Raw genomic sequence first — 11,857 nt, 5'->3', positions numbered from 1 at the left:
CTAGTTGATTATGCCATTGATATGAGGAAACATGAGACCTAAATGTTATTGTGAATATGGTTACTTCATAATCTTTGCTAAAAACGTGAATGCTGGCTTTACATATTTACAACAACAAGAGCAAACGGAGTTTGTAAATTTTTTTCTTTATCACATTCATTTTATCAACTTAATTGCTTGAGGACAAGCAAATGTTTAAGCTTGGGGGAGTTGATACGTCTCCGTCGTATCTACTTTTCCAAACACTGTTGCCCTTGTTTTGGACTCTAACTTGCATGATTTGAATGGAACTAACCCGGACTGGCGCTGTTTTCTGCAGAATTGCCATGGTGTTATTTTTATGCAGAAACAAAAGTTCTCGGAATGACCTGAAAATCAACGGAGATTTATTTTGGAATATATAAAAAATACTGGCGAAGAATCAAGGCCAGGGGGCCCACACCCCCTGGGCGTGCCCCCCTTCCTCGTGGCCCCCCTGGTGCTCCACCGACCTCAACTCTAACTCCATATATTCGGGTTCGGGGAGAAAAAAATCAGACAGAAGGATTCATCGCGTTTTACGATACGGAGCCGTCGCCAAGCCCTAAACTCTCTCGGGAGGGCTGATCTGGAGTCCGTTCAGGGCTCCGGAGAGGGGAATCCGTCGCCATCGTCATCATCAACCATCCTCCATCACCAATTTCATGATGCTCACCGCCATGCGTGAGTAATTCCATCATAGGCTTGCTGGACGGTGATGGGTTGGATGAGATTTATCATGTAATCAAGTTATATTTGTTAGGGTTTGATCCCTAGTATCCACTATGTTCTGAGATTGATGTTGCTATGACTTTGCTATGCTTAATGCTTGTCACTAGGGCCCGAGTGCCATGAACTCAGATCCGAACCCTTTATGTTTTCATCAATACATTTGTGTCCTTGATCTGATATTGCAAGTTATAGTCACCTACTATGTGTTATGATCCGGCAACCCCGAAGTGATAATAATCGGGACCACTCCCGATGATGACCGTAGTTTAAGGAGTCCATGTATTCACTATGTGTTAATGCTTTGGTCCGGTACTCTATTAAAAGGAGGCCTTAATATCCCTTAGTTTCCGTTAGGACCCCGCTACCACGGGAAGGTAGGACAAAAGATGTCATGCAAGTTCTTTTCCATAAGCACGTATGACTATATTCGGAATACATGCCTACATTACGTTGATGAATTGGAGCTAGTTCTGTGTCACCCTATGTTATAACTGTTGCATGAATAATCGCATCCGGCATAATTCTCCATCATCGATCCAATGCCTACGACTTTTCACATATTGCTATTTGCTTAGTTACTTTACTGTTGCTACTGTTACAATCACTACAATACTGCTACTGTTACCTTTGCCACTGCTACCGTTACTATCATACTACTTTGCTACTAAATACTTTGCTGCAGATATTAAGTTATCCAGGTGTGACTGAATTGACAACTCATTTGCTAATACTTGAGAATATTCTTTGGCTCCCCTTGTGTCGAATCAATAAATTTGGGTTGAATACTCTACCCTCGAAAACTGTTGCGATCCCTTGTGGGTTATCAAGGTGCTCCATGGCCACCGCTGCCTTTTCGGACGTGGGTTGCATGCTAGATTCCGAGGTGGCCTAGAATGTCTTGGCGTGTGCATCCTCGATCTTGGCGTGGATGGCCTCGACCCGGGCCAGGGCGACATCGGCGGCATGGACGGCAGCTCGAGCGCTCTCGGTGTTTGCAGCTACCGTCGCAGCAGCAGCTGCAGCCGTCTCAGCTGCCGCAGCTTCCCCGTTGGCTGCCGCAGATGCCCTCTCGATGGAAGCGGCTGCGCTCAATGCGGATGCGGCGGCACTCTCGGTGTAGGCGCAGGCGGCAGCGCTCGGGGGGGGGGGGGGGGACGCGGCTATCGTACGGGCCTTCACGAAGCGTTTCCACGGCTCATCTTTGCAAGAAGGGGGAATGGGGATCGGGATTCGTGGATTCGGGGGTTGATGACACTGGAGCAGATGAGCCGGCGAAGCTTAAGGAGGAAGACTTAAATAGACCCAGAAATTTGCATCGCAAACAGTTCCTACAAGACAACTGTGTGTGATGTTGTAGATATTTTTTATTAGCTGTGAAAGACGAATTTGGAGTAAAGTGGAAACATATGGTGTTTTAAATGTACGAGAAAATTTGTAGTACTAATACAACTGTCATGTCAAATTTTGGAGAATTTCAGGGGTCATTTGACCTTTTAAGACATTTAAGTGATTTTCTAGCCATTTAATGACCGTAATTGAAATTTGAACTACATGTAAATGCAATAGCTAACCATAACGGTTTGAAAATTCATATTTTGTGTACTTGTGTGCGATTTAATTCCATGTGCAGTAAATTGAAGGAATTTTCAAACATATTGGTCTAACGGCTATGACACAATTAAGCATGGAGTGCCATGGCATTTAAATTCCAAAACTTTAAAAAATATCAGAAACACATTAAAGCTTGGTTGATGTAATGTCATGCCACCAAGATGATGTGGTAAATTTTTTGGCATGTTTGACGAAAGTTTGGACACACACCCCTCACAAACCGGAGCAAGTTACTAGAAGGCTCATGGTTCCGAGAGGGAACAATGCATGTTTGATGATGAACGGGAGATAGCTTCCTCTTACGGCCTTCAAATGTTTTCTACGTGTAACGAGCACTAATACAACCGTCATGTCAAATTTTGGAAAATTTCAGGGGTCATTTGACCTTTTGAAGACATTTTAGTGATTTGTAGCCATTTAATGACCTTAATTCAAATTAGAACTAGATGTGCATGCAACGGCTAACCATAACGGTTTGAAAAATCTTATTTGTGTACTTGTGTGCGATTTAATTCCATGTGCAGTAAATTTGAAGGAATTTTCAAACATATTGGTCTAACAGCTATGACACAATTAAGCATGGAGTGCCATGGCATTTAAATTACAAAATATTAAAACAATATCAGAAACACATGAAACCTTGGTTGATGTAATGTCATGCCACCAAGATGACGTGGTACAAAATTTGGCATGTTTGATGAAAGTTTGGACACACACCCCTCACAAACCGGAGCAACTCACTAGAAGGCTCGTGCTTCTGAGAGGGAACAATGCATGTTTGATGACGAACGGGAGATAGCTTCCTCTTACGGCCTTCTAATTTTTTCTATGTGTAACGTGCACTAATACAACTATCGTGTGAAAATTTGGAAAATTTCAGGGTTCATTTGACCTTTTGAAGACATTTAAGTGATTTTTTAGCCATTTAATGACCATAATTCAAATTTGAACTACATCTACATGCAACAACAAACCATAACGGTTTGAAAAATCATATTTGTGTACTTGTGTGTGAGTTAATTCCATGTGCAGTAAATTAGAAGGAATTTTCAAACATACTGGTCTCGCGACATGGACACATGCATATGCATGCATGGAGTGCCATGGCATTTTAATTCCAAAAAATTAAAAAAATGATCAGAAAAATATGAAACCTTGCTTGATGTAATGTCATGCTACCAAGATGATGTGGTAAAAAAATTGGCATGTTTGACGAAAGTTTGGACACACACCCCTCACAAACCGGAGCAACTCACTAGAAGGCTAGTGGTTCCGAGAGGGAACAATGCATGTTTGATGACGAACGGGAGATAGCTTCCCCTTACGCCCTTCAAATTTTTTCTATGTTTAACGTGCACTAATACTACTGTCATGTGAAAATTTGGAAAATTTCAGGGGTCATTTGACCTTTTAAACACATTTAAGTGATTTTCTAGCCATTTAATGACCGTAATTCAAATTTGAACTACATCTACATGCAACGACTAACCACAATGGTTTGAAAAATCATATTTGTGTACTTGTGTGCGAGTTAATTCCATGTGCAGTAAATTAGAAGGAATTTTCAAACATATTGGTCTCACGACATGGACACATGCATGGAGTGCCATGGCAGTTTAATTCCAAAAAATTAAAAAATGACCAGAAAAACTTAAAACCTTGCTTGATGTAATGTCATGCCACCAAGATGATGTGGTAAAACAATTGGCCTGTTTGACGAAAGTTTGGACACCCCCCTCACAAACCGGAGCAAACTCACTAGAAGGCTTGTGGTTCCGAGAGGGAACAATGCATGTTTGATGACGAACGGGAGATAACTTCCTCTTACGGCCTTCAATTTTTTTCTACATTTAACGTGCACTAATACAATTGTCAGGTGAAAATTTGGGAAGTTTTAGGGGTAATTTGACCTTTTAAAGACATTTAAGTGATTTTCTAGCCATTTAATGATTGTAATTCAAATTTGAACTACATCTACATGCAACGGCTAACCATAACGGTTTGAAAAATCATATTTGTGTACTTGTGTGCGAGTTAATTTCATGCGCAGTAAATTAGAAGTAATTTTCAAACATATTGGTCTCACGACATGGACACATGCATGGAGTGCCATGGCAGTTTAATTCCAAAAAATTAAAAAATGACCAGAAAAACTTAAAACCTTGCTTGATGTAATGTCATGCCACCAAGATGATGTGGTAAAACAATTGGCCTGTTTGACGAAAGTTTGGACACCCCCCTCACAAACCGGAGCAAACTCACTAGAAGGCTTGTCGTTCCGAGAGGGAACAATGCATGTTTGATGACGAACGGGAGATAACTTCCTCTTACGGCCTTCAATTTTTTTTCTACATTTAACGTGCACTAATACAATTGTCAGGTGAAAATTTGGAAAGTTTTAGGGGTAATTTGACCTTTTAAAGACATTTAAGTGATTTTCTAGCCATTTAATGATTGTAATTCAAATTTGAACTACATCTACATGCAACGGCTAACCATAACGGTTTGAAAAATCATATTTGTGTACTTGTGTGCGAGTTAATTTCATGTGCAGTAAATTAGAAGTAATTTTCAAACATATTGGTCTCACGACTTGGGCACATACAGAGTGCCATGGCATTTTAATTCCAAAAAATTAAAAAATGATCAGAAAAACATGAAACCTTGCTTGATGTAATGTCATGCCACCAAGATGATGTGGTAAAAAGATTGGCCTGTTTAACGAAAGTTTGGACACACACCCCTCACAAACCGGAGCAACTCACTAGAAGGCTCGTGGTTCTAAGAGGGAACAATGCATGTTTGATGACGAACGGGAGATAGCTTCTTCTTACGGCCTTCAAATTTTTTCTACGTTTAACGTGCACTACTACAACTGTCATGTGAAAATTCGGAAAATTCTAGGGGTCATTTGACCTTTTAAAGACATTTAAGTGATTTTCTAGACATTTAATGAATGCAATTCAAATTTGAACTACATCTACATGCAACGACTAACCATAGCGGTTTGAAAAATCATATTTTTGTGTATTTGTGTGGGAGTAAAAAAATCACCAGATGATGTAAATATCTAGTGTTCAAAAAATAAATGTAAAGATCTGGCAAGACAACCGCCCCCACACGATTGGCATTCTATTTCATGGCTCGAGGTTTGGTAGGTGAGTGGCGGGGTTTATTAATCATACACGGTTCTGTATTGGAATCCGTCAGCTATTATGTTCACACATGGATTTTGCTACGGGAATCGTGTGTAATTCAAACTACAGTACTCGTAAATTCCGGTGACCGGTATGTGTACGTTCCTGTCGATCTAGATTTCGGCCGCCAATAAATACTACCTTGCTCATGTCGTCCCGCCTGCATTCTCATCTACATCCTCCCCTCGCCCGCCCTCTCTCTCTCTCTCTCTCTCTCTCTCTCTCTCAAATCTCTGCCATGGCACCGCCGGTCTGCCCATGCGCCGACGAGGAGTCGCCGCCTCCTGATGACGCCCACTCGAATAGCAGCGACGAGGACCCCTACATGCCGCCGGACAAGGTTGCGCCGGACCCCCCAACTTTGGATTGGTTTTGGGGCCAGTACAATCTTTGTCTGTGGAAGTCGCTGCCACCGGCTAAGAAAGCCAGGCAAGTGGCGTTCAAGAAGGAGATGGCGGAGGAGGAAGCCAGGTACGAGGCGGCCTGTGAAGCCCGTGATGCCGCCTGGAAAAAGGAGGCGGTGGAGCTTTGGGGGCGGCATGTCGTCGTGCGGAGGAGGTGTACGAAGATGGGTACTTCGCGAGGAAGGTCAAAGGCGCTGGGCGCCTCATCGTTGTGTGGAGGTAGGCCGATAAGCTCCAGCGTGCCACTGACAAGGAGCTCCGGTGGGCGCCCAATGAAATGGCAAGATCGTTCGCGATCGTCCGCCATAAGAGGCAAATTGATACGTCAAGCGCTGCGAGGCGGAGGAGGCGGAGTACTGCCTCAGCACTGGGAAGACGCCGCGCACCAGGGAGCTGCTAGCAAGGGGCTGCCGGAATACTGGCCCCAGGAGGGATTATTAGTTTTAGTATTGTTCGTTTTCAATTTTATGCATTGTACCTAGTAGTTAAGTATCATCACGTATATGTGATGATATTATATATATATTCTGTGATGAACTAATGAATAATATATATATATATATATATTATGAATTCCATTTTCTATAGGTTTTTTGTATACTAATTTGAATCTAGCTGTTATCATCCACATATACAGAATGGAAAGCGTATATACACACATTGAAACAGAACATATAAGAACGAAAAACAGAGTACACACATTGAAACATAGCAATACTATGATTGCTGTGAATACATAGCTATCCACGCTGAAACGACTCAACAAAATAAAACATGTCCATGATACCATGACCAGCAGCCCTTGCCTACGGTAGCTCTTGGCTCTGCCTGAACTCATGCAGGCGTTCGTCCAAGCGGTCGACACGCTCGCGGTACATCTGGAGCGCGATCTTGAGCTCCAACTTGGCTATTTCGTCGGAGATCACCAGCTCGAGGATGCGGCTGTCATGTTTCTCTACTGCACCCAGGTGGACACCTGGGCCAAGGAGGCGGTCGAGCCTACCGACCAACGCTTTGGCATCGAGTGGGCTGCGGACAAGGCGAACGGCGCGACCCATGCGAACGGCACAACGGGCGTTCGGTGCAAGTACGGCGCGGCCGACCTCTAGTGCAAGTATGGTGCAGAGGGCCTCTGCCCATTCCTGGCGAGGAATGGGGGTACTGACGGGACGTGTACCCAGCTGCGGCGCCGTGTCGACAGCAGGCAAGCGCCGATGGATCCATTCTTGTTGTGCGGCGTGCTACCTCTTGAGCACTTGCGTTGGTTTTCCCTTGAAGAGGAAAGGGTGGTGCAGCAAAGCAGCGTAAGTATTTCCCTCAGTTTTGAGAACCAAGGTATCAATCCAGTAGGAGGCTACGCGCCAGTCCCTCGCACCTACACAAAACAAATAAATCCTCACAATGAACGCGATAAGGGGTTGTCAATCCCTACACGGTCACTTACGAGAGTGAGATTTGATAGATATGATAAGATAATATTTTTGGTATTTTATGATAAAGATGCAAAGTAAAATAAAAGCAAAGTAAAAAGCAAAGTATTGGAAGATTTAATATGATGAAGATGGACCCGGGGGCCATAGGTTTCACTAGTGGCTTCTCTCAAGAGAATAGGTCGATGGGTGAACAAATTACTGTTGAGCAATTGACAGAATTGAGCATAGTTATGAGAATATCTAGGTATGATCATGTATATAGGCATCACGTCCGAGACAAGTAGACCGACTCCTGCCTGCATCTACTACTATTACTCCACACATCGACCGCTATCCAACATGCATCTATAGTATTAAGTTCATAAGAACAGAGTAACGCCTTAAGCAAGATGACATGATGCAGAGGGATAAACTCATGCAATATGATGAAAACCCCATCTTGTTATCCTCGATGGCAACAATACAATACGTGCCTTGCTGCCCCTACTGTCACTGGGAAAGGACACCGCAAGATTGAACCCAAAGCCAAGCACTTCTCCCATTGCAAGAAAGATCAATCTACTAGGCCAAACCAAACTGATAATTCGAAGAGACTTGCAAAGATAACCAATCATACATAAAAGAATTCAGAGAAGATTCAAATATTATTCATAGATAAACTTGATCATAAACCCACAATTCATCAGTCTCAACAAACACACCACAAAAGAAGAGTACATCAAATAGATCTCCACAAGAGAGTGGGAGAACTTTGTATTGAGATCCAAAAAGAGAGAAGAAGCCATCTAGCTAATAACTATGGACCCGAAGGTCTGAGGTAAACTACTCACACTTCATCGGAGAGGCTATGGTGTTGATGTAGAAGCCCTCCGTGATCGATGCCCCCTCCGGTGGAGCTCCGGAACATGCCCCAAGATGGGATCTCGTGGATACAGGAAATTACGGCGGTGGAATTAGGGTTTTGGCTCCGTCTTTGACCGCTTGGGGGTACGTAGGTATATATAGGAGGAAGAAGTACATCGGTTGAGCAACAGATGGCCCACGAGGGTGGAGGGCGCGCCTGGGGGGGGGGGGTACACGCGCCACCCTACCTCGTGGCCTCCCTGTTGGTTGCTTGACGTAGGGTCCAAGTCTCCTAGATCTTGTTCACTCCAAAAATCACGTTCCCGAAGGTTTCATTCCGTTTGGACTCCGTTTGATATTCCTTTTCTTCGAAACCATAAAATAGGCAAAAAAACAACAATTCTGGGCTGGGCCTCCGGTTAATAGGTTAGTCCCAAAAATAATAAAAAAGTGGATAATAAAGCCCAATAATGTCCAAAATAGAATATAATATAGCATGGAGGAATAAAAAAATATAGATATGTTGGAGACGTATCAAGCATCCCCAAGCTTAATTCCTGCTCGTCCTCAGTAGGTAAATGATAAAAACAGAATTTTTGATGTGGAATGCTACTTGGCATAATTTCAATGCAATTCTTCTTAATTGTGGTATTAATATTCAGATCCGAAATATTCAAGATAAAAGTTCAATATTGACATAATAATAATAATACTTCAAGCATATTAACTAAGCAATTATGTCCTCTCAAAATAACATGACCAAAGAAAGTTCATCCCTACAAAATCATATACTTTAGTCATGCTCCATTTTCGTCACACAATAATGCTCCCATCATGTACAACCCCGATGACAAGCCAATCAATTGTTTCATACTTTAGTAATCTCAAACTTATAAACCTTCACACAATACATGAGCGTGAGCCATGGTTATAGCACTATGGGTGGAATAGAATATGATGATGGGGGTTACGTGGAGAAGACAAAAAAGGATAAAGTCTCACATCAACGAGGCTAATCAATGAGCTATAGAGATGCCCATCGATTGATGTCAATGTAAGGAGTAGGGATTGCCATGCAACAGATGCTCTAAAGCTATAAATATATGAAAGCTCAACAAAAGAAACTAAGTGGGTGTGCATCCAACTTGCTTGCTCATGAAGACCTAGGGAACTTGACGAGGCCCATTGTTGGAATATACAAGCCAAGTTCTATAATGAAAAATTCCCACTAGTATATGAAAGTGACAAAACAAGAGACTCTCTATCATGAAGATTATGGTGCTACTTTGAAGCACAAGTGTGGAAAAAAAGGATAGTAGCATTGTCCCTTTTATTATATATATATATTTTTTATTTGGCATTTTTTTATTTGGCCTTTTTTTATTTGGCCTTTCCCTTTTTTTATTTGGCCTTTTTTTATTTGGGACAATGCTCTATTAATGATGATCATCACACTTCTATTTATTTACAACTCAAAGATTACAACCCGATACTAGAACAAAGTATGACTCTACATGAATGCCTCCGGTGGTGTACCGGGATATGCAATGAACCAAGAGTGACATGTATGAAAGAATTATGAATGGTGGCTTTGCCACAAATACTATGTCAACTACATGATCATGCAAAGCAATATGACAATGATGAACGTGTCATGATAAACGGAATGGTGGAAAGTTGCATGGCAATATATCTCGGAATGTCTATGGAAATGCCATAATAGGTAGGTATGGTGGCTGTTTTGAGGAAGATATAAGGAGGTTTATGTGTGAAAGAGCGTATCATATCACGGGGTTTGGATGCACCGGCGAAGTTTGCACCAACTCTCAATGTGAGAAAGGGCAATGCACGGTACCGAAGAGGCTAGCAATGATGGAAAGGTGAGAGTGCGTATAATTCATGGACTCAACGTTAGTCATAAAGAAATCACATACTTATTTCAAAAATCAACAAGTCATCAAAAACCAAGCACTACACGCATGCTCCTAGGGGGATAGATTGGTAGGAAAAGACCATCGCTCGTCCCCGACCGCCACTCATAAGGAGGACAATCAAAAGAACACCTCATGTTTCAAATTTGTTACATAACGTTTACCATACGTGCATGCTACGGGACTTGCAAACTTCAACACAAGTATTTCTCAACTTAACAAATACTCAACTAGCACAACTTTAATATCACTACCTCCATGTCTCAAAACAATCATCAAGCATGAAACTTCTCTTAGTATTCAACACACTCATAAGAAAGTTTTTACTAATCTTGAATACCTAGCATATTAGGATCATTTAAGAAAAATACCATGCTATTTGAGACTCTCAAAATAATCTAAGTTAAGCATGAGAGATCAATAGTTTCTATAAAACAAATCCACCATCGTGCTCTAAAAGATATAAGTGAAGTACTAGAGCAAAACTATATAACTCAAAAGATATAAGTGAAGAACATAGAGTATTCTAATAATTTCCGAATCATGTGTGTCTCTATGAAAAGGTGTGTACAGAAAGGATGATTGTGGTAAACTAAAAATAAAAGACTCGAATCATACAAGACGCTCCAAGCAAAACACATATCATGTGGTGAATACAAATATAGCTCCAAGTAAAGTTACCGATGGAAGTAGACGAAAGAGGGGATGCCTTCCGGGGCATCCCCAAGCTTTGGATTTTAGGTGTCCTTATATTATCTTGGGGGTGACATGGGCATCCCCAAGCTTAGGCTCTTTCCACTCCTTGTTCCATAATCCATCAAATCTTTACCCAAAACTTGAAAACTTCACAACACAAAACTTAAAGTAGAAAATCTCGCGAGCTCCGTTAGCGAAAGAAAAAAAAGACCACTTCAAGGTAATGTAATGAACTCATTATTTATTTGTATTGGTGTTAAACCTACTGAATTCCAACTTCTCTATGATTTATAAACTATTTTACTAGCCATAGATTCATCAAAATAAGCAAGCAACGCACGAAAAACAGAATCTGTCAAAAACAGAACAGTCTGTAGTAATCTGTATATAGCGCAAGATCTGGAACCCAAAAAAGTCTAAAATAAATTTCTGGGAGTGAGTCATTTATCTTTCAATCATCTCAAAAAAGAATTAACTAAATATCACGTTTCAAATAAAAATTTCAGCAGTTCTCGTGAGCGTTAAAGTTTCTGTTTTTTACAGCAAGATTAACAAGACTTTCCCCAAGTCTCCCCAACGGTTCTACTTGGCACAAACACTAATTAAACACAAAAAACACAACCAAAACAGAGGCTAGATAAATTATTTATTACTAAACAGGAGCAAAAATCAAGGAATAAAAATAAAATTGGGTTGCCTCCCAACAAGCGCTATCGTTTAACGCCCCTAGCTAGGCATAAAAAGCAAGGATAGATCTAGGTATTGCCATCTTTGATGGGTAATCCATAAGTGGCTCTCATAATAGATTCATAAGGTAATTTAATTTTCTTTATAGGAAAGTGTTCCATGCCTTTCCTTAATGGAAATTGGAATCTAATATTTCCTTCCTTCATATCAATAATTGCCCCAATCGTTCTAACGAAAGGTCTACCAAGAATAATAGGACATGAAGGATTGCAATCTATGTCAAGAACAATAAAGTCTACGGGCAC

This window comes from Triticum urartu, chromosome 3, assembly GCF_003073215.2.
Source record: "Triticum urartu cultivar G1812 chromosome 3, Tu2.1, whole genome shotgun sequence".
Lineage (NCBI taxonomy): Eukaryota > Viridiplantae > Streptophyta > Magnoliopsida > Poales > Poaceae > Triticum > Triticum urartu.
The sequence above is the reverse complement of the archived record's forward strand: the minus strand, read 5'-3'. Positions refer to the sequence as shown.